At 35.4% G+C, this 27,920-nt stretch overlaps 1 pseudogene; it reads right to left on the bottom strand.

The window, feature by feature from the left end:
• Positions 1-27,089, bottom strand: part of LOC133048181 (CWF19-like protein 1) — a 136,972-nt pseudogene extending 109,883 nt beyond the window's left edge.
• Between the last annotated feature and the right edge of the window lie 831 nt (positions 27,090-27,920).

Raw genomic sequence — 27,920 nt, 5'->3', positions numbered from 1 at the left:
ACAGCTGAAAGCGTCGAGCCTGCCCTCGCACTGTGAGAACACAGCTCTCTCCCAGGGTCTGCCCAGATGCTCATTAAAATCCAATGAGTACCCCACAAGGATGTGTTGTTTAGTCCAACATCATAGCTTTCAGAAAGAAAAGAATTTCAACTCGGTGTGTGTGGGAAGATGAACAAAGTCGAATGCTACAGTAACTGGGTCAAATTAACTCTTTGAACAGGAGCTATGAGCAAATGAATGACTGCTGACCACACACAGCCATTGAAAGTGTCATAGCTTAACTTCTGCCCTAGGGAACACCTGTTCTTCCCCAAACTCAACAGAATTCATTTTTTCCTTTTTTTTTTTTTTTTTTTTAAACACCTTCCATCGCTGTAGCTTTTCCCTTTTACTCTTCTTTCCCCATCTCAGTAACTGATCGATGTTTTACTCCTTTCAGATTGGCCTTTCTGGAATATCTCACAGACCTAGTCAACATGTTTACTGCTTTCCCAACTATTGTACCCATAAATGGTAACCACTTCTTCCCAGGCTCATATCACACACATGGGAAAAAGCCACTTGCCCAATATTCTTGTCAACAACACACATTACAAGCAGAATGCTTTGTTGTTTTGCACAGCAGAAGTCCTGGGGAGATGGGTAGTGAGGAGAGCACCAAAAATAGTCCCCATTTTTAAGGAGCTTAAAATTCATTTGGCTATTACAAAGAACACTTTTATAAAGCTTAACTGTGTGAGGAAAATGTTTATTTCTCCTAAAGAACTGATGTGTTTTCTTTTGTCATATATTGGAAATTATAGTATTTAGAATCTTTTTCTTGCTTACTTTTGCTGCTAGAATGCAGAGCACCAAAAGTAACATTCACAGACTGTAATTACATCAGCTCTAATTGCTTCCTTTCCTTTGTATGGCCTTGACTTCATATGCTTATTACCAGTGGATAGATATTATTGTGAGGTTAATCTCCTCTTAAGCTATTTTTTGGAGTGATTTAGGGTATAAATAACTAGACAAAGATCTTTCACCCTGACTTAAAGCTGTGAAAGGCATGCCCACTAAGTTTGTACATACGAAGAGGCTAGACATGAAGGCTGCGGTATTTAAGATGAGGCTGGAGAGAGAAGGGGAATTTATTCCATGGATTTCCAGGGAACTGGAACCCTGAGAGAAGGAATTAGAGTGGCATGAAGTCCAGGTCACACAGCAGATGGTGGGCTTTGAGGAGTGTCAGTGGGTAAGGAGTTCTGTGGCCAGAGGTGGAGAGTTGCATGGAATGAATTCTAGGGGACTGTGGGCCGGAAGTGAATTCTTGGGAGAGAGGCAGTGACATTTTTAGTACTGGCTTTAAGTGTAATGTTTTGAGGAAAGGGGAGATGGTTTTAATAATGATTTTAGAAGTATTCCTATAAAATGCTTTTACTTCAAGGTTCTTGGGGTCATACTGACGGCCAGGCATCCAGGTGGCAAGGAGTCTGTTTAACTTTGTGATGTTAACAGTGCATGGATTGTGGAGACAACTAGAAGGCCAGGCTGGAGCTGTTACAGGGAACACTGGTAGAGAAAACAACATATTGTCTGGAGTTCAGGTTCAGACTCCAAGTGAAAAACTAAGGGTTGTGGTAGATACAGGAAAAAAATTGAACATGAGTTAACAGGAGTTGAAAGTGTGATATAGGTTTCAAAGAACAGGGGTTATTAGGCAATATGCTCAGAGGGTAGCCGAGGAAGACAAAAACGGTGGTAGTCCGAGGTGCGTGCATGCTAAGTTGCTTCAGTAGTGTCCGACTCTTTGAGACCCCAAGGACTGTAGCCTGCCAGATTTCTCTGTCCCTGGGATTTTCCAGGAAACATACTGCAGTGGGTTCCCATGCCTTCCCCCAGGGGATCTTCCCAACTGAGGGATCAAACCTGAGTCTCTTGTATTGTAGGTGGATTCTTTAGCCCTGAGCCACCTAGAAGCCCAGTCTTAGATGAGCTGCATTCAATTCTAAACACAAAAAGTGAACAGTACTTCTTGTAAGGAACACATAAAGCATGGAGTGGCCAGACAGGAAAGTGACTAAAAATGATGTTACACAGGAATGGTTAAGCAGCTGTACACTTTTAACCCAAAGAAGAAAAATAGGACGTGGAAGTTAAGGTGATTATTTTCAGATATTTGAAGATAAACAGTATGGCTGCAGGGAAGGAGCCTGTGATTTAAAGCCAGAGAAACAGTGATCTCTGACCTGCCGCTGACTTGCAGGGGACTCACAGGGGATGTGATCTGACCAGTGCTGCCTCAGCAACACCCATGGGCTTGGTGGTGAATGGAGAACAAGCACCTTGGGCAGCATAGGATTATTAGCATGCCCTCAATGAAGGGGAATTCGTTTCCTATGATGGAGAGGATAAGGGAATGCAATATACACATTCTCTGTAGTTCCAAAGTGTTAGGTCTAAAATCAATACATATTAGCAATAAGAAGACAGACTTTGGCTCCCTTAAAAAGGTAAGGTATGTACTTTTGAAGAGAAAAATAAACTTTCTCACCGGTGTTTTTGTTTCTCAGCCCAGACAGTGTTCAAACCTATACTTTCTGATCCCAATCTACTCTAAGGAATAGGTGATGTCAGAGGATGTATTGCGAGACTTTTGCAGGCACCAAGGACTCTTTTGGCCTTCTCTTAGAGATTAGAGATGGTGAAGATGGAGAAAAAATGGAATTCTTATGTGTATGTAGAAAAAGGTGACCAAAGTCAGAGGAAAGAAAATAAAATGTATTCCTCCATCAATCTTTATGTACACATAAGGAAATGGAGGCAAATTTTCAACAGGATAATTTGAAGAAAGTTTTGATGAAAATTCCATTTACAGAGTCAACTGAGGAATAATTACCATCTAGCATTAAGAACCGGAGAAGGCAATGGCAACCCACTCCAGTACTCTTGCCTGGAAAATCCCATGGACGGAACAGCCTGGTGGGCTGCAGTCCATGTGGTTGCTAAGAGTCGGAGACGACTGAGCGACTTCACTTTCACTTTTCACTTTCATGCATTGGAGAAGGAAATGGCAACCCACTCCAGTGTTCTTGCCTGGAGAATCCCAGGGACAGGGGAGCCTGGTAGGCTGCAGTCCACAGGGTCGCACAGAGTCGGACACGACTGAAGCGACTTAGCAGCAGCAGCAGCAGCATTAAGAACAGCAAAGAACAACCTAAAGTGGAATGAGAGCCTCAGGATAAGATCATCTTGACAGGAGCAGGGCTAATTGGTGAAGTGATACTGACAGCTCTGGGAGAGCTGGCATGGACCGTACCAAGAGAAGATGCACTCTGACCTCTCTCCTCCCCCTGTCTCCTTGGGCTTTCCATTGGCCAAAGACAAGTGAAAGCTAGAGGGCAAGGGAGCATGTTGATGTTTTCTAAATGGGTCATCCTTCTAAGCAGGGAGAAACATACATCTTATTACCAGTGAGAGATGTTTAAATAGAAAGATATAATCCTTTTTTTTTTTCATGCCTTCTAAAATTCTTTTATCGAGGTATTCCAGCTAGAAACAAGGAGTGGAATCTATCCTGATAAAAGGAAAGTTGTCTTTGTGTTTATCCCCATTTCCTCACCTCTGTTTACTTTCTTCTCTTGAACCAACTACTACCATCTATTCTACCACTGTCCTCAGATCTCTGTGGATCTGCCAATGGGCCACTGCAGCTGATGCAGGTTGACAGCTGTTCCTGAGAATTTCTTATGGAGCCAGGCTGGGCATCTCCCTTTAGAGTTGGCTAGTCATAGGGTAATGTTTTGTCTTTCTGATCTGTTAAAACTGTGTCCTTGTATCCAGAAGAGATTCCTGGAAGTTGTGCAGTTCCTGAGCCTTGGTACTCTCTCCTCATTTGTCATTGCCATTCATCCATTTATTCATTAACTCATTCTGTTAAAATAGATTGAGACTTTGCAATGTGTACACACTGGGATGCCATGGGAAAAACACCAGTCATGGTCTTTAGCTTAATGCAACTGACTTTATTAAATTAAAAATATTAAAATGTCATAAAAGTTTAAAAAATTTCAGTGTACTCCAACACTCTTCTTTATAAAATTAAGAGATATAAACTTTTATTTCAGATCAAATATTCTAGTTTTAATCATGGAAAATGTACCCCCTGTAGCCATTTGAAAGACAAAAGGAAGAGCTAGAGTTGAATATTTCTGTGTCTGTGATCAAACAAAAGTTTAAAATGCATATTTTCTAAGAAACAGTCATTGATAGCTCATAGTTTTCTTTAGTTTGATGATATTGACAAGTATAGAATATATATTTAATTGAAGTGCCATAGAAATTGAGTTATTAGAATATTTTATAAATAAAAGCCAGCTTACTGGAAGGGGAAGATATTGTTTTAAGGATGTTAGCAAGGATGCTCACCTTCTTCAAAATATATAGGAAAGCTAAAATCAATTTTATTTAAGTGAATTGGAGTTTAGATCTATTTACATTGTTCAAGTATGAAAGTAATATAAACTGTCTTCCAAAAGTTAAACACCAATATGTGTTAATAATGATTATTTTTAAAAATCTATTTAGAATTCTTGAAGAAACTATGATTTTGCTTAAGGTAACTTGTAAAACTTATAAGAAATATATTCTTCATAAATATTCAAATAAAAGAAATACATAATAAATATTTTTAGGTTCTTGCGCATGATTTTGAGACAAGTTATCACTCTAATATGAAATGTGTAGCAAAAATAGTTTAGTGTTGGACAACTGGCAGTTCTCATAGATTTTGTCTATAAATTTACTCAGAATTATGTATAAACTCTATAAAATTAGGATGGGTCTTCAGGACTTAACAAATCCAGTCACCTTTCATAGGTCAAAAAGCTTAATTTCCATGTATGTTAACATAGAAAAGATACTCTCCAGAAGCCATCTACCTTTAATCCTTATATATAAAAATCTTCCTTTTAAAATTTTGATTCCTAGCAGGTATGTGAGGCTGAGTTGACCTTGACTTTTTATGTTCAGCTATGAATCATGGGGTTGTTACCATTGTCTCTCATTTCCACCTAAGTTGTACTATCTGGAATTTTGGGGGTTAATCTGACACCAGGAGTCCTCCCCACAATCTTAATGCAATTGTTTCTGAATGTAGAATCTGTAAAGTTTTTGGAGAAAAGAAAATTTCTCCTACAAAAACCAAATGACATCAAATGACAATAGACATATATATTGTAGACTAATATTTTCCAAAAGATCTGAATGACCTCCAGGAAATTCTTTAATATATCATCTTTGAGAACTAAATTTTTTTTTTCTTGCTTTCATTCAATATTTGTCTACAAAAAGCTTAGTATAAGTCATTTCTCAGTCATTTAAGTAACTGCCTTACAGTGAAGTACTGCTATGCAATTTTAGTTTTCTTATTTACTCAATTTACTTATTTATTCAATTCTTATAAAATTGAATTTGCCAAGTGAGGTTTGCTAATGTTGGTACCATAATCACAGTTTGAAAAAAATGAATCATGTGGACCTTGTTTGTATACATATCACTTATGTAACATTACCTCTAACTCTGGTGGTAAATAAGCAATGAAGTAGTTTCTGTACCCAATTCCATCAGTAATTAAATTGTACACTAATTAATTTGAGTATTTATTTGGCCAGGGCTGGGGTTAGATGAAGGGATACTTCAATAAACATGGGAGTTTATTCTACAGTGGGAGTCAGAAAAAGGGTCAGAAAGTAAACAACTAAATAAATAAGAACATAAAGGTACAAAACCAAGGAAGTGCAAGTTAGTAAGGCTTAATACAAAATTTAATGGAACCACATGACAACCTTATCTTCATATGACACTTTTAAGAGTTATTACAGGACACTAAAATAAAACTTGCTTTAGCAGATGGATAACTGGCAGAATTTTAGTTAAATCTGGAGTCTGATAATCACGAACCCACAACAGAACCTTAAAGTCATGAATATAATTTTGTAAAGCATGCTAACGTGAATAGGCATTCATTCTCTACATTAGTATGATTGAAGTGGAAACAGGGAAACATTTTAAATGCAGAAACAGACCTGAGGCTACATTTCACTAATGGTAGTCCCAACTTCTGCTATCTGTTTTAGTACCTCTCAGTATCATCTGTCTCGTTGAATTAATGTTTTAATTGTGTTGGATTTTTAGTTAGTTTATATCTAATTTGTAATTTTGATTTTATAGTTGTACACTCTAAGTGTAAGATGTTAGGACATTGTCCTGTAAATATCTATGAATTAATATCATTTATGTAGAAACTGGTGTTAGTTTCTTTAATAAGAAATATTAATAAAATATTGATAGCATTTGGTGTTGTTAAGGTTGTGGGATAACACTTCCATAGATTGAAGAAAAAATGAGTTGCTATAAATTTTTAGAACAGTCTGACAGAGCTATTGATATTCAAAGGGTTTTCATCATTCAGCTCACTTTTGGGAACCTATTCATTAGAAATAAAAGCATCTACATGTGTGGATTTATGTATAAAGATGATAATTGCAGCATTTCTGGTAATACCTCAAATCAAACTCTCAAAAATTAGCAAATCAAGTTCAGCAATGTATAAAATAAAAGAAATAGTTCATGAAGAACTGAGCCATACCCCTGGATTTTAAGGTTCATGGTCTTATTTCACTTTATTCTTTCATGAGTGTACAGTAAAATCTTCCAGAGACTATGTAATGTGTAATGACACAACAATTCTGATGGCTAATACTATTTGTGCTTATGTGTTCTTGTGTTTTAGTTTATAATAAGGAAAAACTGATAAATATAACTCTCATACATAAAAGCTTTTTGAGGTCCTCAATTTTTCTTACTATAATATTTTATTGTTTTTCAAATTTAAAAATAACATCCAGAATTCTCTAATCATTTTTATTGTTAGTATTTGTGAATCTAAAGCTTCTGTTTTCTTTCAATCAATTGACTTTTAGTGACATAGCTTCCTTTTGGGATTTTCTGATTAAAAATATTCTTTAAAATATATTTATTAGAACATATTTCAAACATATTTATAAGTAGAGATAATAATATAACTGAGATGCTGATGTCAACAGCTCACTTCTAATAAATGTTGTCCAAGTTTACTTCAGATCTTTTTTTAATCAACTTTATATTTTAGAACACTTTTTGATTTACAGAAAAATTGAGAATATAGTACAGAGAGTTGTTTCCATGTGCTCTGCACCAGTTCCCCTAATTATTATCATTTTTCATTAGTATGGTGTATTTGTCACAATTAATAAACCAACAGTGATATATTACTCTTATGTGTAGTTTGTATTTTATTCAGATTTTCTTAGTTTTTTTTTTTTTAATTTAACCTAATATGCTGCTCTTTTGTTTTGTTTTGTTTTTGTTCTAGATCCCACCCAGGATACCACATTTCGTTTAGCTTTCGTTTCTTATTATGCTCCTCTTTTTTGGGGGAGCGGAGCATGCCCTATGTCATGCAGGATCCCAGTTCCAGACCAGGGAAGGAACTCCATGCCCCCTGCAGTGGAAGCATGGAGTCCTAACCAGTGGATGGGGTTTTTCTCATTGTGCTCCTCTTGGCTGTGATAGTTTCTCCAACATTCCTTTGTTTTGGTGACCAGGAGGATTTGAAGAGTACTAGTGGTAGATTTTGAAGGACTCTCTTCTATTGGAATTTGTCTAATGTTTTATGCATGACTAGACTGGAGTTGCATGTTTTTGAGACAAAGACCAGAGAGATGAAGTGTCATTTTTATCTCATCATATCAAAGTACTTACTATCTGATTTATCAGCTGTGATGCTGACCTTTATCACCAGGTTCAGATGGTACTTGCTGTTTCTCTGATGTAAATCATTCCTTCCTTCCCCAACTTGGCACACTTCAGTCTTTGGAAGAAAGTCAGTACACACAGCTCACATTTATAGTCATCCCCTCCTTAAAGGCAGAGTATCTGCATAAATTATTTAGAATTCTTCTGTACAGCAGACTTGTCCCTTCTCTACCTATTTATTTATATCAGTACAACTCATGGATACTTGTTTTACATGGTGAGTTATAATTGTTTTCTGCTTTATCTGTTTCATGCTTAAATTCTTCCAAATTTGGCCAGTGAGCAATCTTTCTGTTGGTTCCTATGCACCTCTGACACATGTCTATCAATGCGGGATTATTTTCCACTCCCTTACTTTCTGGCATTACAAGATGCTCCAGGCTTGTTTTGTGTATTTCTTGCCTCAGTCTTAGAATCAGCCATTTCTTCAGGGATACCTGGTCCTTTTTTATTAGAAAATAGTGTTAGGAACCAAGATCTGAACACTAGATGATCCATAACTTTTTAGAGTTTTAAAGAGTTCAGAGACTAAAAGTTTTTGAACTGTTTGTCTCTATTGGAAAAATCACTTAAAATTATGAATAATTAACCTATATGGATGTAAGGGAGGAAGCAGTGTATTGAAAAGGGCACAGAGTTGGACTTGAGTCTAAGCTCTATGCCTTAGGTACAGTGTAACCTTGTATAATTTACCACCTCTTCTGACTAATTCCTCAAGCTCACACCAACTTGACAAATAAGCTTTCACTTCTTTGTAATTTTCCGAAAGAATAATAATTTTATGACAAATACCAAGCAGAAAATGATATACATGTATATTTTTTAAATAAAATACTTCTACCTTAATGACATTTCTTGATTTATAGTAATTATTTACTCAAGCACTGTAAGTAATTTTAATTCATTATATCATTTAATTGTTGCAACAACACTATGAAGTTTGTACTATTCTTATTCCTATTTTAGTGGTAATTAAACTGAGGCTCAGATGGGTTAAGTTCAAGTATAAAAATCCTAACAGTGTGGCAGGTACATATCTGGTTCTAATTAATGTTATTTCTCTTGTCTTCTTTCAAACATGTAACAAACAATTGTTAGAGTAAACTTTTGACCAGTCTCACAGGGCAGAGAACTGCTTACCGTATCTCTATCTTACTTTTACCTGGTTGTCTTACAGAGACAGGCATGCTGTGGACTTATTTAGTGAGTCCCCTGGCTAGAGGACGTTTGCTTCTTGCCAGAGTTAAAGTGGCCCATATAAGCAGTTTTCTCGAGCTGGTGCAACAAGGATATAAGTAACAACAACCAAAATAACAATAGAATAGTAGTTGAGATTCTACTCTATGTGCTACTGTGCTAAATATTTAATATTCGTCATCATTTTACATTGTCATCACCCATTTGTCATGTCTTAACTACTTTTTTAGGTAAGAAAAGTGGAGCTCAGAGTGATTAATTTTATTTCCCAAAGTGATGCAAATTGTAAGTGGCAGAGCCAGTGTTTGAAGCTAGGACTGTGTGTTTTCCAAACCCATTTACTTAGCATTACACAAAGAAGAACAGCAGTTGCTGGCAAGGGAAGGTCACTCAGGGCATTTTTCAAAACCCAGTAACAGTAACAAGCTTCCTTGAAGTTCTAGAGCTGCAAAGATTTTGTGCAGTGCAGATGAGGAGTAGGGCTTGTGAGAGCTATATAAAGATAGCTGATGAAGGCTTTATGCTCCAAGTCTGAACCTTGAGCAACTGTAGACAGATGTGCTGAAAAGCATCAACAGTAGGCACAGAAGTTCTGAAGCAGGGAAGCAGAGATCGATGGGCACAGGAAAGGGGACCTGTGTGTGACTCAGAAGTAGGATGAGGGTGAATTTAGTAGGGCGAAGGCAGACATTCCTGGTAAAGCGCATCATCATTTTCATAATGAGGAGAAATTAGATCCTAACGCTTGACTTACACTCTCTTTTATGTGTAGTTTGGATATTGTGGCAGGCAGTATTTTTTTTTTTTAAAGACCCTGTGGTGGTTAATTTTATGTGTCAACTTGACTGGACCTTGGGTACCCAGACATTTGGTTGAACCTTATTCTGGGTGTGTCTTTGGTGGGGGAGGGGTGCTTCTATATTCTTCTCAAGTCATGAGAGAAGGCCTCCATCAGAGCCATTCAGTGAACTTGCTGTCTTACTGAAGTGAGAAATCTGAGAGATTAAGAGATTGCTGGCTAGCTTCTTTGATGGCTGACTGAAAAGGGTTTGATGCCAGGATAAGACTAAACTGCCCTCTGGCCTTTTGTTGGGGGCAAAGGATGTTTATTTCTTGTGGGCTTAGAGGTGGGTTAAGTGGGGACAACAGACCTGTTCTATAGATCTTTTTAATTCTTTTCAAGGATGCTGCATGAAAGAATGATGGAGCATCTGTTTTTATAAGTCATCAGTGCATGAAAGGGTGAGGGATGAACACTTGCCCAGAGGAAAATGAATCACCTATACATGGGGATGTTCCCAGGGGTCTCAGAAGAGTTCACAAGGTCCACATCAGCTTTATGCCCTTGCCTGGCTCTGAGTACTCAGAGTCATCTTCATGTAAACAGCCATTCAGAAATGCCCTGCTCCTCGGACACAGGCCCATCCTCTCCCTCAATCTCCACTCCAACCCAAGCGCGGTGAGGAAACTTGCTCAGCTAAATGGGACAAAGACTAGAAGGTGGGAGAAGTGAAAATAGACTCTCTCCTCTGGACTTCCACTTACAGAAGACCTTAGTTGAGGGAGAAAAGACAATTTAAATAATTTGAAGCTTTGATTATGAAATGGGATTAGATATTTTCTAATTTCTAAATTGAAATTCAGTAGATACTAAATCAGTAATTATTAAGAAACTATTATGTGGCCTTAGGTACTATTGTAAATTCTGGGGCTACAAGTAAAAAACAGAGAAAAGCCCTTTTCCTTATGGAACTAGCTTTCTAACAGAGAGATGTGGACAAAAAGTAAATGAATTAAGTTAAATTTGTGCTTCTCAGATGGTGACCTGTGTTGTAGAAGGAACAGAGCAGGAAAGGAGTAGGGAGCTACGGGTCAGGGTGAGTAAGTGAAACGTCGCTGTCACTCATCCACTGGTAAGAACAAGTCACCAGGCCATGCCTGATGCAAGATGCAGGAGAAGAAAACATGGATTTCACAGAACAATACGCATTGTAGGCCCACAGAAAGCTTCTTGTGTGAAGCAAATAGATAATTACAGTCAACTATTGGGACATTTTGGTGGCTCAGTGCTAACGAATCTGCCTGCCAATTCAGGAGACACAGATTCGATCCCTCAGTTGGGAAGATCCCTTGGAGAAGGAAATGGCAATCCATTCCAGTGTTCTTGCCTGGGAAATCCCATGGAGACAGGAGTCTTGCAAGCTACAGTTCATGGCATAGCTAAAGAGTCAGACACGACTGAGCGACTTAACAATTCTTTGAGCTGTAAGGCTGACAAATTGCTTTAAGCAATACTGCCTGATGGATCTACTTCTGTTATGTGAACAATATGCTATACATAATTATTTCAAGTACTAGAATGGAGGACAAAAAAATTAACAAAGGCTTGATTGCTGGAGTAGAATCATTATGAATACCTTTTTCTCTTGTATTCCCTTTTTTCTTATATGATGAAAATAAGAAAAATATAGTTCAAAATAAATAAAGCAAAATATTTGCTTGAGTTAATGTTTGCTATATTTTTATAGAATGTCACCAAAGTAGCAGAAATGTTTCATTTTAAATAAAAAATATAACTTATCTAAAAATATGTCCCAAAGTTCTTATTTATTGAATAATTTATCTGGAAGTGAAAAGTATTTGTAATATTGAGTATACTTAAGGAGCTAATTAAAGAATTATAAACATAACATATCTTATTTTGTTTTAATACCAGATATCTATCTATCTGATAGATATCATGCTGATAGATATCATTTACTTCAAGGAAAACAAGAGAAGTATTTGGAATTGAAATGAAGACTAAATCCACATAAAAAACATATATAGGAAGTGTAAAATTGTACTTTGAGTGCTATGTATGCAGTTAGTATACCATTTTTGAACAGTTGAACATCCATTTTGTCCCTAGTATTTGTTGATTAGTTGATCGATAAATTCCATTAACCAAGATCAGTACAACTAAAAGTTTCCCGGGTTTGAAAACATAGAATATTCTCTTACATATAAGTAAGACTTAGCCCCGGAGTAGACTATCCTTAGAAGGTAAAACTGATGAAAACTATATGAACAGAGGAGCCTGGTGGGCTACAGTTCATGCAGTTGCAAAGAGTCAGACAGGACTGAGCAACTAACATACTTTTTTAAATTAAAGTGAATCAAGAGGATATAGGGTTATAGTTATAATTATTGAAATTACAGAAAATGCATGACTCATCAGAAGCTCACCTCTGTACTGTTAGGAATGCTTTAATCAAATTTAAAATAGGTGGCAACTCTTAAATCTATTTTCTTTGTCTTTTAAAGAGAGATTATCATCTCTCTAAAACAACTCTAGGGATTAACTTGATACTCATTTATTCCTTCAGTTCAGTTCAGTTCAGTCACTCAGTTGTGTCTGACTCTGCAATCCCCTGAACTGCAGCACGCCGGGCCTATCTACCAACTCCTGGAATCCACCCAAACCCATGTCCATTGAGTTGGTGATGCCATCCAACCATCCCATCCTCTGTCGCCCCCTTCTCCTCCTGCTCTCAATCTTTCCCAACATCAGGGTCTTTTCAAATGAGTCAGCTCTTCTCATCAGGTGGCCAAAGTATTGAAGTTTCAGTTTCAATATCAGTCCTTCCAATGAGTATTCAGGACTGATTTCCTTCAGGATGGATTGGTTGGATCTCCTTGCAGTCCAAGGGACTCTCAAGAGTCTTCTCCTACACCACAGTTCAAAAGCATCAATTCTTCTGCGCTCAACTTTCTTTATAGTCCAACTCTCACATCCATACATAACTACTGGAAAAACCATAGCCTTGACGAGACAGACCTTTGTTGGCAAAGTAATGTCTCTGCTTTTTAATATGCTGTCTAGGTTGTCTAAGTTCCTTCATTTAGATTTTTTAAATCTTTTTTTTTGTTTGTTTGTGTGTGTGTGTCATAGAAGCTTCAGATTAAAAGGTATGTACCAGCATCAGTTTTAGATTTCAAAGTAATAGTAATAAACCATTTGATAGAGTTGAAGGTATTCTATACTTTTCTCTGATCCCACTCACTCTCCTTTTTGCCCAGATGTAACCTCCACTCTGAATTTGGTCTTTATTATTTACATCATGTCTTTTACAACACTTCTACTTATATATACATGCTAAGTAGCTTCAGTCATGTCTGACTCTTTGTGACCCTATGGACTATAGCCCGCCAGTCTCATCTGTCTGTGGGATTTTTCCAGGCAAGAATACTGGAGTGGGTTGCCATTTCCTCCTCCAGGGTATTTTCCCAACCCAGGGATTGAACCCGAGTGTCCCACATGCAGGCAGATTCTTTACCGTCTGAACCAATACATACACGCATAAAATATACATTACTGTCTGGATATTTTAAAACTTTAAATAAATAGTATTGTAGTGTATGGTTATATATGCACCGTTTTCTCCTCTGTACACTATTTTCAGTATCTTTTTCTTGATGACTTCAATGATCATATTTCATGAATATTCATTACCATATAATATTCCTTTGTGAGCATGCAAAATATAGTTAACCATTTCCTATTGATTGCTACTTAGATTATTTCCAACTTTTCTTTCTAAATAATGCTAAATAAATGTTCTAGTATGGCTCTGTTAGTGAAAATATGGGAGAGTATTATTAGGGTATGTACTTTGATGAGGAATTATTGGTAAATTGTCCTGCAGCAGTTACTGTTGGCCTTCCTAGGAGCAGTGCCTGTGAAATTCAATTGCTTCAACATTAGATACTGTCAGAATTTTAAATTCTTACAAATTAGTAGGAGAGAAATGATGTTATACTTTTTTAAAATTTGCATCTTATGATTGCTAATGAATTTGAACATCTTTCTTATGGTCATTGGTAGTTTCAGTTTCTTCCTCTGTGAGTTGAGTATTCATAACATTTACTCATTTGTTTATTTGATTGCCTTTTCTTAATGATCCATGGAAGTTATTTATAAATTTTGCTTTCTCAATTATATGTACATCAAGTATATTCTCTCAGCTTGTGGTTTCTCTTTCAGTTTTATTTAGTGTTTTCTGTCATCTGGAAGTTTCATCCAAGGTCTTAAAAAATATTCTCATGTTGAGTCTTCTAAAATGTTAAGGTTATTCTTTTGAATTTAGATCATGAATCAATAGATTGTTGTGTACAATGTAATATGTATATATCTTTTCCACGTACTCATTTGTCCCAGTACCTTATACTGGATGGAAAATATTTCCAGTGATTTATAGCGTGGCCTCTGCTGTTTATCGGGATGCCTATGCCTGTGGATTGTTTCTGGCTCATTATGTCCCAGGCTGGGAGGTTCAGAAGCAGTGCTGAGACAGAGTTTGGTGCGCAGGGTATTTATTAGGGGTTGGCATCTATGAAGGGGAAAAGGAGGTAGAATTGGGCAGATGAGAAGTCAACCTGTGATACATGGTGTGAAATAAAATCCATATTTTATGGCAAGAAAAGGAAAATCTAAGCATAAATATTTTTTCCTGCCCTTTGGCTTCCTCTCTCCCCTCCACTGTGCTTTGTGTATCTGTGTTATGCATCAATCAAACCTGCCCATCCGTGGAAATACCTGCTCAACCACAACTGCATTCTCCTAGCACCAACTAGACAACTCCTTAAAAAATATCATTCCTTCTTAATCTTGTAAGGGGCCACAATGACCCATGACCCACTCCTTGCTAGAATGTATGAACTACCAATAATACATTATTCGATGTAGAGCCTGCTGTCTGAAAAACCTATGTAACTGTGCTTTGACCTCTGATGGGTGGAACAGCTCTCAGAGCTTTCTTGAGAGGCTATTCCCGGGTTGGAGTTCTCAATTTGGCTGGAATAAAATTTCCCATTTCTTTCTGAGACCAACTGATTAACAGCTAGAAAAGACTCAGCCAGCCCTACAGAAAACTCTGGATATAACAAGCCCTAAAAATTGTACCCTGGTAGGCAAAAAGCTCTGGCCTTTATACCCTCTCCACATTTGGTCCTTGGATTGGGGTTGCTCTGGGAGGGTGTGCCACAGGGAAGGCAGCCCTCTGCCCAGGCAAACCCTGAAGGATCTGATCCCAGAAGCCAGCTGCACACACTGTTAGCACCAGCTCAAAGAAGACCTTTCCAAAAGACATGGATCTGAAGAGCACCTTCTAGTCCATCACATCATTCTGTACTGTATATTATTCTGTCTTTATGTTAAAAATTATTTTTTAGTAGTATATTTTACATCTCTATACCTGGCAAGTCTTCAAACCCTATTGCCTTTCAAACCCTCAACACTTTCTTTTCTATTTTGAGGTTTGTATACAAAGTTCCAAGAAAAGCTATAGATTTTTATTGAAATTGTATAGAACAAATAACTCAGAATGAAATGATGTCTTTATAATATTTTCTTGTGATAAAATATATAACACAGGATATATAATTAATTTATAGTTTATTTTATGATCTTTATAAAGTTTCACACTTTTTCATGAATTTTCACATTTTATATTAAACCAGTCAATTCTTATTTATCTTAGGGTTCTTGTAGTTATTTTAAATGGGATTTTTATCTTTTGCTGTTTCTAAAGATCTATTACTTAGATATAGGAAGACCCTTGGTTTTATTATGTTCATTCTGGAAACAGTGTTGAACTTCATTCTAATGATTTGTCTATAGATTTTTTCGTATTTTCTATGTAAACAATCATCATCTTCAAGGTAAAAAGTGTTTTTTTTTTTTTTTGCCTAATATCATCTTTCAATACTTACACTTTTAATTTCTTTTTATTGTGCCCTTGCAGTAGTAAAATTTGCAGTATAATGTTGAATGAAAGTATTTGCAGTATAATGTTGAATGAATCATTTTTTTTAATTTTTGTTTTTTAAATTAACTTATTTATTTTAATTGGAGGCTAATTACTTTACAATATTGTGGTGGTTTTGCCATACATTGACATGAATCACCCACGGGTGTACAGGTGTCCCCCCCATCCTGAAACCCCTCCCACCTCCCTCCCTATCCCATCCCTCTGGGTTGTCCCAGAGCACCAGTTTTGAATGCCCTGCTTCGAACTTGCACTAGTCATCTATTTTACATATGATAATATACATGTTTCAATGCTATTCTCTCATATTATCCCACCCTCGCCTTCTCCCACATAGTCCAAAAGTCTGTTCTTTACATCTGTGTCTCTTTTGCTGTCTTGAATATAGGGTTGTTGTTATTGTCTTTCTAAATTCCACATATATGCATTAATGTACTGTATTGGTGTTTTTCTTTTTTACTTACTTCACTCTGTATTATAGGTTCCAGTTTCATCCACCTCATTAGGACTGACTCAAAACAAATGCGTTCTTTTTTTTTTTTTTTTTAACAGCTGAGTAATATTCCATTGTGTATTTGCACCACAGCCTCCTTATCCATTCAACTGCCGGTGGACATCTGGGTTGCTTCCATGTCTTAGCTATTGTAAACAGTGCTGCAATGAACACTGGGGTACATGTGTCTCTTTCAATTCTGGTTTCCTTGTGTGTGTGCCCAGCAGTGGGATTACTGGGTGATATGGCAGTTCTATGTCCAGTTTTTTAAGGAATCTCCACATTGTTCTCCATAGTGGCTATACTAGTTTGCATTCCCACTAGCAGTGTAGGAGGGTTCCCTTTTCTCCACACCCTCTCCAGGATTTATTGTTTCTAGACTTTTTGATAGCAGCTATTGTGACCTGTGTGAGATGGTACCTCACAGTGGTTTTGATCTGCATTTCTCTGATAATGAGTGATGTTCAGCATCTTTTCATCAGCCTGTTAGCCATCTGTATGTCTTCTTTAGAGAAATGTCTGTTTAGTTCTTTGGCCCATATTTTGATTGGGTCGTTTATTTTTCTGGTATTGAGCTACATGAGCCACTTGTATATTTTGGAGATTAATTCTTTGTCAGTTCTTTATTTTTCTATTATTTTTTCCCATTCCGAAGGCTGCCTTTTCATCTTACTTATAGTTTCCTTCATTGTGCAAAAGATTTTAAGTTTAACTAGATCTCATTTGTGTATTTTTGTTTTTAATTTCCAATACTCTGGGAGGTGGGTCATAGAGGATCTTGCTGTGATTTATGTCAGAGAGTGTTCTCCCTGTTTTCCTCTAAGAATTTTATAGTTTTTGGTCTTACATTTAGATCTTTAATCCATTTTGAGTTTATTTTTGTGTATGATGTTAGAAAGTGATCTAATCTAGTTCCATTCTTATACAGGTGGTTGACCAGTTTTCCCAGCACCACTTGTTAAAGAGATTGTCTTCTCCATTGTATATTTTTGCCTCCTTTATCAAAGATAAAGTGCCCATAGGTGTGTGGGTTGATCTCTGGATTTCTATTTTGTCCTACTGATCTATATTTCTGTCTTTGTGCCAGTACCATACTCTCTTGATGACTGAGCTTTGTAGTAGAGTCTGAAGTCAGGCAGGTTGATCCCTCCAGTTCCATTCTTCTATCTCAAGATTGCTATGGCTATTGGAGGTTTTTTGTGTTTCCATACAAATTGTGAAATTATTTGGTCTAGTTGTGTGAAAAATGCCATTGGCAGTTTCATAGGGCTTGCATTGAATCTATAGATTGCTTTGGCAAGTATACTCATTTGCACTATATTGATTCTTCCAATTCATGAGCGTCGTATATTTTTCCATCTATTTGTGTCATTTTTGATTTCTTTCTTCAGGGTTTTATAGTTTTCTGTATATAGGTCTTTTGTTTCTTTAGGTAAATTTATTCTTTAGGTAAATTCCTAAGTATCTTATTCTTTTCATTGCAATGGTGAATGGGATTGTTTCCTTAATTTCTCTTTCTGTTTTCTCATTGCTAGTGTATAGGAATGCCAGGGATTTCTGTGTATTAATTTTATATCCTGCAACTTTACTATATTCATTGATTAGCTCTAGTAATTTTCTGGTGATGTCTTTAGTATTTTCTATGTAGAGGATCATGTCTACAAACAGTGAGAGTTTCACTTCTTTTCCAATCTGGATTCCTTTTATTTCTTTTTCTTTTCTGATTACTGTGGCTAGGACTTCCACAACTATGTTAAATAGTAGTGGTGAGAGTGGGCACCCTTGCCTCTTTCCTGATTTTAGGGGAAATGCTTTCAGGTTTTTGCCAATGAGGATAATGTTTGCTGTCCTTTTGTCATATATGGCTTTTATTATGTTGAGGTATGTTCCTTCTATGCCTGCTTTCTGAAGAGTTTTTATCATAAATGGGTGTTGAATTTTGTCAAAGATTTTCTCTGCATCTATTGAGATAATCATGTGGTTTTTATCTTTCAATTTGTTAATATGGTGTATCATATGGATTGATTTGCAAATATTGAAGAATCTTTGCATCCCTGGGATAAAGCCCACTTGGTCATGATGCATGCTCTTTTTAATTTGTTGATGGATTCTGTTTTCTACAATTTTGTTTAGGATTTTTGCTTTTATGTTCGTCAATGATATTGGCCTGTAGTTTTCCTTTTTTGTAGTATCTTTGTCTGGATTTGGTATTAGGGTGATTGTGGCCTCATAGAATGAGTTTGGGAGTTTACCTTCCTCTGCAATTTTCTGGAAGAGTTTGAGTAAGATTGGTGTTAGCTCTTCTCTAAATGTTTGTTAGAATTCACCTGTGAAGACTTCTGTTCCTGGGCTTTTGTTTGTTGGAAGATTTTTGATAACACTTTTGGTTTCCATGCTTGTGATGGGTCTGTTAAGATTTTTCTCTTTTGCTGTTTCTAAATTTCTATTACTAAGATATAGGAAGACCCTTGGTTTTATTATGTTCATTCTGGAAACAGTGTTGAATTTCATTCTAATGACTTATCTATAGATTCTTTCGTATATTCTATGTAGACAATCATCATCTTCAAGGTAAAAAGCTTTTTTTTTCCCTAATATCTTTCAATTCTTATGCTTTTAATTTCTTTTTATTGTGTCCTTGTAGTAGCTAAAAATTGCAGTATAATGTTGAATGAAAGTATTGGTTGGTTTCTCATTTTAAAAGGAATGATTTTAATATTTCTTCATTACATTTTACCTTGAATTTCCTGGCAACTCAGCAGTTAGGACTTCGCACTTTCACTGACTAGGCTTATGTCCCATCCCTGTTCTGGGAACTAAGACCCGCAAACCAAAAGTCACGGCCCTTAGGCTTTTCATGGGTAATTTTTATCTCCTATAGTCTCAGCCTCTTCAGGTTTTTTCCATGAGTGAAGGTTGAGGAGCACTGTAGGCTTATAAACATTTTCTGAGATGGATTTTTTTTCTTTTCCCATGTTAATGCTGTGTTCTATGTTGCATGTTCTTTTGTTCCTGGGTTAAAGCCAGGTTGCTTATGATTCATTTTTCCTTGTATATATTTTACATTAGAGTTTAATGTAGTATTGTGCTGTGTGCTTAGTCGCTCTTTAGATGTGTTCAAAAGTGAGGTTGGTCTGTAAATTTTGCTTTATACTCTTTCCCTCTGATTTTAGTTTCAGGTTATTCTAGTCCTTTATGTAAAATGAAGGACTTCACTCATCTTCAACATTCTTTGAAACAATTTGTTGCGATAGGAAATATTTTTCTTTGCTAGTTTGTCAAAATAAATCCTTCATAGAAACAGTGGGAGCCTGGGAATTTGGGGATAAGTGAGATCATTGAGGGTAAGATTTGTAATCATCAATCAATTAATTGATAATTAACAAAATTCATAATTAAACATATTAATGAAAATTCACATGTTTTATTGTGTCATCTTGTATCAATATATGTAAAAATTTATTTATGTTAGGTAGTTTTCTTTTTTATATAAACCAGTTTTATTGAATCAATTATTTTCTTACTTACTAATTTTTACTCATTTTAATTTATATCTTTTGCTTTGTTCTTTATGTTATCTCTATTGTTGTTTTACTAGCTGCTTGTCTGAAATACTTGAAACCATTAAAAATTTTTTTCTTAATTAAAAAATATTCAAAGCTATACTAGTTCTGTTAGGGCTCCTTTCAGTATAATTATTAAGTTTATGGGTTGGCCTTTTAATTTCAATTTTAAATAATTTTTCATGACATATATGATTTGACCTTTATCAGACAAGTTATTTAGACTTGCATATTTAAGTTACCAATCATATGTGATTTTAAAAAGAACTATCATAAATTACTGATGTTATATGCTGAGTTTACTGGTTATTGAGAAGAAATATCAGTACAATCATGCACTTAATGACATAGAATTATGAATTAGGTAAAGACTTATATGTTAACTAAATTACTCTCTTTATTATGTGATAATATAACAGTCAGTCATGAACAGTGCTGTGTTTGATAAGATGATAGTTTTCCAGGAGGAAAGTCCTGTTAAGAATGTGAGGTCTAGGGCATAAACTCTCAGTTTCCAAAATATTAGAAACCTATTTGGTCTCAATTTTTTAAACATTTGAATTAGACAGTCAGTCCTGTTTAATTGTTTCATAGTTCAGTGTTTAATGATCTCAATACCTCCATGCAAAGAGGAAATATACATGTTTATCCATTGTAGATAAGATAGAAAGGAAAATAAGTTTCTACAAATTATTATGACAAGTTCAGTAAGTTAATATTATTTATCAAAGAAATAAGTTACTGTCTGGATGCTGCACATCTGCAAAGATCCATTCCCAAACATCTATAAATTAGATACATTTTGTATATTTTCTAAACTTAAATTTCAGACTTTATCCAGATTTTATCAGTTTTTCTGCCAACATCCTTTTTCTCTTCCAGGATCCAGTCCATGGAAGTTGCTGTGTCTCCTTAGTCTCCTCCAACTGGTGATAGTTTCTCAGTTTTGTCTTGCTTTTAATTCAAAATTAATTAATTAATTATGATAATTTTAATAATTTTGAGAAATATTGCATAATATTTTCTCAAGTTAGACTGGATTTATGCAGGAGACTGCTTTACTTTTCTTTTTTAAATCAAAAGAAATCCATGGATAGAAAAAAAACATCATGGCATCAGAATCCATCTTAAAATTAGAAAGTAATTTAAATTAAATTATAATTTTACTGTGTAAATTGATAGATTGGATAGTAAGGAAGAATTGAAGATGAGATTTGAAAATTCAGTGTCATTTGCTTCATTTTGGATTAAAGCTAAAAAAAATCCTAAAATCTCTTGTGAATTTGATTTCTCTACTACTAATATTAAAACAAAACATGTGAAGCATTTTATAGGTACATTATCTTCTTTGAGGAATATTTTTTCCAATATGTTTTAAACTAGATAAGTTAACAGACAAGAAGCAAACCCATTTGTCACATCACAAACTTCAAATATTTATCTATATACATTGATATCATTCAAAGCATTTAAGAAGGAGAAACCATGATTTCACTGATAACTATTTGCAGAATTTCAGAAAGTTACTAATGTAGCAGTGATTCTGTATTTTAATTGCCTATATGCAAACTTTCAAAGATGTATAATTTTTGAAATTATTTTATTTTTCTTATATTGTGTTCATTCTGATTATGTTTATTAAAATGCAGTTTTATGTTTATGCCATAAAAATTTGCTTGTATTTCACATGTCTTTGGATGTTTTTCATTTACTTATTATTCATCATTTTTATTTTACTTTATAAAAGTATCAGATAGTGAAAACAAATGATTTTTTTACCAAAATTAGTTTGAGAAGCACTGGTCTAGACGGTATCTTATCTGTTGCATTTAAAAAATTTGAAAAGCTTTATTTTTACTTTCAAGATTTTTCATATCTACTTGTTCTTGTTACATTTGCTTTTTCTTAAAAATTTCAGCCCTACTTTAAAAGAGGTTTTACTTTTATTTTCTCTTTAAATATCTAATATATATTAATTTTAAGGTACTTTCCCAGACTTTTAATGAAGGTAATTTGATTTGAATTTGTAAATTCATGATCTGCTTGTTGATTTTTTAAAAAATTCTTGGCATTAGATATTTTGGAAAATTGTTTTCAAGTCTTATTTTGAGTAGAAAATTTCCTGTGTGCTTGCTTTTTATTTTGTATGTGTTTGTTCATTCTTTCTCAATGAATGCTTTTCTGTCTTTGAGTTTTGTAGTTGTATGCCTTCAGCTTCCCTAGCTACTGATCCAGAATCAGGTCCTAGAAGTACATCTGGGATCCTCCACCACCACGGATAATGGGACTATGAAGATCTTGTCAAACAAATACACAGCTGGGTTCAACTCCTGATTTTATGCTTTTTGTGCCTTCTTGGGTCAGCATACTGCTAAAACCACAGCAGATTATTTCAAGTGACACCAGTGGTCCTGACTTCAAGCAGATTTGACTAACATTTTTAGCCCTTCTATCTCCCATCCATGAAGAATACTTCTGAACTTTTCTATCCCAGGGGAACCAAATGCCTGGCCCCAAACACCTACTCCTGAATGCGGGGCCAAACTGGCCTCTCTGCTTTCTGTTCTGCTCATCATTTTAGGTTTTGTTATATTTTGGAAATGGGCAGTGTTGTGTGTCTGGAATTCCTATTTCATACCATCATCACTATGACAAGAACAAGCAAAATTCAACCAAATTCTGAATCAATAGATCCATTTTGACAAGAAGTCTTCATTGTTTCTCATTGCAACTGTTAAAGGTCAACTTTCATAGGCCAGCATTTAATATGTTTTTAATATTTCTTTAGTTGTACAGATACTGTCACTAGTGCTACCTGATTCAGAGTTTCATTATTTGGTCTGTGATGATCAATTTAAATATTAAAAAAAAACTTAAACCAGACAATGAAATTAAATGCACTAAAGCCTGACCCCAAATTCTATTTCACAACAGGCTCTCACACTCTCAATGACTAAAATAATGTAATACGAAAAAAGCCATGGCATCATAGGAATTTGTTGTGTTAATTCCTTTTAGTCACATCAGAATAGTAGCAATATATATCCTCCCTTTTTACGATTAAATTTGCTTTCAGTTGTTACTAATCTTTCCTTACTGACATGTATCGTCATTTTTTCCCCAACATTTTTCTGCCTATTTTCATGCTGTGATATGAAGTTTGTGGTGCATGTCAAAACCTAAAGTTGCTTAAAATAGAGTTGGATAGCTAGAATTTTTCTGTGAATGAGTTATATTGCTACTAAAATGATATTTTCCTTTTTAAATATTAGCCAGTCTCAAGGTGATATATTCATTATCTATGTTTTATGATCTACAAGATAGCTTTGCCTGGTAAAGTCTCTCAAATATATTTCTTATCTACCTTTCAGTACACTTCAGAATACTTCAGTGATTTTGTGTATTAAGTATATTCAGAATAGTTCAGTGGTTCTCCTTTTCATGTGGAGACCTCATAGCCCCTGTGCTTGCTGACCTCCTATTACCCCATTTCCTCACTCTTCCCTCCCCTCAACCAGTCTTCCAACTCTATCACCATTTCACCCTGGTTTTTCTTCACAAGCCCATCTCAGCCTTGTCCCACTCCGGCAGGGGCTCTTTCAGGTTCTTACCCTTCTCTTTGCTCTTCTCTGAGTTTGTTCTTGTTATAATGTAATTTAACCTTGACTCTGATTCTATAGGGTGATTCACATCCTTGGACTTCCATTGCCCTTTTTTTCAATCATGCTGTTTCCCCCTTCTATGAGCTTTTAATTATATTTCCTTTTATATTCTTGTGTTAATTTCACCAGGATTAACTGCATGCATGCTTGACTTATTAGAGCCAAATATTTTTAAAATTGCCTTTATCATTTGCTTTTATCATTAACTCCCTTTATTCTTCCACCTTTTCTGTTATCATTTTCATGTATTTCATTTCTACATAGATTATAATCTGCACAATAAAACATTATCATTGTTTTATGTTACAAATATTTGCTTGATTTACATATGCATTTGAATTCTTTATTAATCTTATTCTTTGTAAATGTTTTACCCTTTCCTTTGGGATTGTTTATCTTTGCCTGGAGAATTCTCTTTATTATTTATGTCTTAGGCTATTGATTGGTGATGCTTTTTCTTAGTTTTTTTTTTTTTTTTTTGTATGACAAAATGTCACTATTTTATCTTTACTTTTGTAGGGTATTTTTGCTAACTCTAGAATTCTAGACCATGAGCTAACTTTCTTTCAGAGCATAAGAGATCCTGTTCATTGTGTCTCTATACTATGCCTACTTTTAAGATGTTCACTTTATCCATTGATCAGTTTTTAAGGTGATGAACCAGCAGCAGCTTTCCTGAATCTATGACATAATTTTTTTTTTAACTGATTTTGGAAAATTCTTTGTCAATATCTCTCCCCAAATTGCTTCTTCCCCATTATCTCTATCCTCAACTTCTGGGCCCTCAATCACATGTATGTTAAACTTTTCTACTTTCTCCTCTATTGGGGTCACCAAAGTACAGTTCCAGGACTAAGATGTGCTCACTACATCTGTTTCTAAATGAAGGTTGTTGGAAGACAGCCACACCCATGTGTTTATGTGTTGTCTATGCTGCTTTTAGGCTACAACTGAGGAGCTGAGTAGTTGTGACACAATAAAACCTAAAAAGAAAAAGTTTGACAAACCCTGTCTCCTAATCCTGTTTAGCATATTTGTGGGTGTTTTCTACTTTTTTTTTTTTTTTTGCTTTTGTGCCCTTCAGTCTGGATATATTGGCCTATCTTTCAGTACACTAATCCTCTGATCTTCTTTTTGCTGTGTCTAATCTATTGCTGAGTCCATCTATTGAGTTCTTAGATTCAGTTATTATATTTTTCAGTTTGGGAATTTCCATGTAATTCTTTTTTATATATTTTTGATTTCTGGTAAAATGTTCCATTTTGTAATTTTTGTTGAACATATTAATCACAATTATTTTAAATTTCATATATTGTAAGTCAATATCTGGTATTATAATATGTATGGAACTATTTCTGTTTTCTGTTTTTTCTCTTGGCTTTCATTTATTCTGCTTTGACTCAAGGCAGTTTTTATTCAAATGCAGATAACAGTAGTTGGAAAAGTGTAGAGATACTCAGACTGGTTAAAATGATCTTCATTGACAGAGAAGTTTCTGCTTGGTGGAAAAGATTACTTCAATCCAGAATGGCATTAAGCTGGTTGGAAACTGGTCTTCAGACTTCTGTTAGAGTTGGTCCATTTTTAGGCAGTCCTTACTCTTATAGTGTAGTTCTTCCAAATGTCCTAGTTTGGTGCCTGGGGTATATACCCCTTCCTTCTTTGTGTATACTGAAATGAATGTGTTGTCTCCTCAACTTCATAAAATTTCCAGTAGTACTGTTCAGCTTCGCAGTCTTTCAGCAGCCACTTTCTGATCAGCTTTTCAGTCTATCCAACTATTGACAAATTATCACAGAAGGCGAGGCTGCATAATATTAGCTGTCTCCAATGAGCATGCTTTTCCTCTGTGACCCTTGTCTGCTTAAGTCCTATTTGACTTAGTAGGCTTCTGGTGGCTTCTAGTAGATTTTTTTCATGTATGTGTAAATATTGTGACCAGCTTTTCTAGACATCCTTGGAAGGGTGGAGAGGCAGTCTGTAGCAAAGCACTATTGCTCTCAATGAGCGAATTTCTATTATTTTTTTTTTAAATTTTATTATTATTATTTTATTTTTTTTCCCTATTATTTTTAATGCTGTTTTCCTCTGTCGCTTATTTCAGTGGATTTGGAACCTTAGATTTCTGTCTTTGGCCACCTCTTCTGGAAGAAAATCACACTAGGGTAGGTTTTTCCCCTCTGTGACTCTGTTTTGTATTGTTTGCCTGTGGGGGACATCTGTCCTGGAAAGAAGCCACACCACAGTTTGTTGATTTGTTTTAGCCTTAAAGGAATTCCTGTTGCACTGATTTTGTTTGTTTTGGCTACCTGCCCCACTGCCTGCCTTTACCTTGCCAAATTAGGGATTTTATATACAGTTCTTCTGAGATGCCTCCATTTATTTCTCCAACATCCCCCTTTCCATATTTGGGGGAGTTTCAAGTCATTTAGGTTTCCCTCCTTCTACATTGAACCATGAACCCTATATCGTGAAGAAAGTCCTCAGAGTTCATGGCACCCATATACCATTTCCCCCCACTTCCACTGGTCATACAGCTTTCTCTCTGATACTGCATAGCTTTCTTCTCAACATACTGTAGATCCTTTGCTCAAATGTTGGTTTCTAAGTGAAGCTCTCTCTGATAACTTCATTTAAAATAGCAAGTGTTCTTCCCACAGACAACCAATCCCCTACTCTATTTATGATAATACTTATCATCATCTGGCTTGCTATAAATTTATCTACCCATTTATTATCTATCTACCTCTCCTCTTCCCAATTGTTATATCACTAGTACCTGGAAGGTTGTCAGGCACATAGTAGATGCTCATTAAATATTTGCTGAATGAATGAAGGGTAACATCTGAAAAATTAAATGCATATATTTCAAACTACTATATTTTAAACAATCAGTGAGAAAAATCAATTAATTTCAGGGATCACTGTCCTTCATGGTCTGATGTTCAGTGTCTTGAAAACTATTGTTTCATATATTTTTCCATTTTATGATTGTTCTGGGTGGGAGATTAAGTTGATTGCCTATTACTTCATCTGGGTCATAAGAAGGATTCCATGCTTTATTATTTATTTATTATTTGTTTCTCTTCATACAAATATGAGCTCCCTTTTTTTTTTTTTTTTTTTTTTTTTTTTTTTGTGGTTAACACTTGAAATACATTTACTAATTAAGACAACCAACACTTTTACTTTTATTTGCACTTATTTTCTGCGGCATTTATTCCCGGGCCGTAAGTTTTTGTTTCTTCAGTTTCTTCTGGGATATCTTTTTCTTCTGTGCAACCTCTTCTTCTGGTTTAGGAACAATCTGTTCTTTTTCAGTAAGGATCATCTCAATGTGGCAGGGAGAGCTCATGTAGGGGTTGATCCGACCGTGAGCTCTGTAAGTCCTGCGCTGCATCTTGGGGGCTTTGTTCACTTGGATGTGCTCAATGACCAGAGAATCTACATCTAAGCCCTTAAGCTCAGGATTACTCTCTACAAATATGAGCTCCATGAAGGTAGAGGATTTTTCTGTTGATTTCATGCTGATTCCTTAGGACCTGGAACAGTGCCCACATATAGCAGAGACACCATAAATATTTGTTGGATGATAAATGTTTATTTATTAAATAAGCATTTCTTATTTCTTCCATGTCTGTGAAATTAAATATAGGTTAATATTCAATATATTTCTGACTATATCACAAATATGATATTTTTATGACTTTTCTATAGTCTTATTCTTCCATCAAGATCTGTCACAATGACTTGTTTTCATATATATTCTCTGTAACCTATTTTGTGTAATGTCCAGTTATCTGGCCACTGGTAAGATTTTTCTTTGGTACAGCCCTGAGCATATGACAGATTTATGTACTGAATCTAATTTGCATGTGAATATATTAATCTTATGTGACAGCAATGGCTTTAAACTTGTAACCCTCTTTCTCCTGGGCTAGGTGATTAGAAAGGGAATTAAGGAGACTTTATTTCCATCATATTGCCAGGACTAAATTGAATGGGACTTGCCAGTATCTTAGAGCCATCACTGTAAAATCTTTGCAGGGAGGGATTTATGTTAAAAAACCTAAAATGGAAGAGAGAGCAATCTGTTATTTTGTTACTAAAAAACAGTGTGAAATTCCTTACTGCTACTGGATACTTTGTTTATATAGTTGAACCTGAAATATAAAATGTAACAGTCGCCTCACTTATGAAGTCTGTAAGAGTCAGTTGTAATCTCTTCATTTGGAAACTTCATTCAACCTGTTAGTACAAGTCCATTTAGACAGCATTATTATATCACTGTCCTGTAGCCACACTAGATGAGTAAGTGGCACTCCAATTGTCAAGGCTTCAGTTTTACTGCTAGAAA

The sequence above is a fragment of the Dama dama genome, chromosome 28, assembly GCF_033118175.1.
Source record: "Dama dama isolate Ldn47 chromosome 28, ASM3311817v1, whole genome shotgun sequence".
NCBI classification, from domain to species: domain Eukaryota; kingdom Metazoa; phylum Chordata; class Mammalia; order Artiodactyla; family Cervidae; genus Dama; species Dama dama.
Note: the sequence above shows the minus strand (reverse complement) of the source record. Positions and strands in the feature narration are given on the sequence as shown.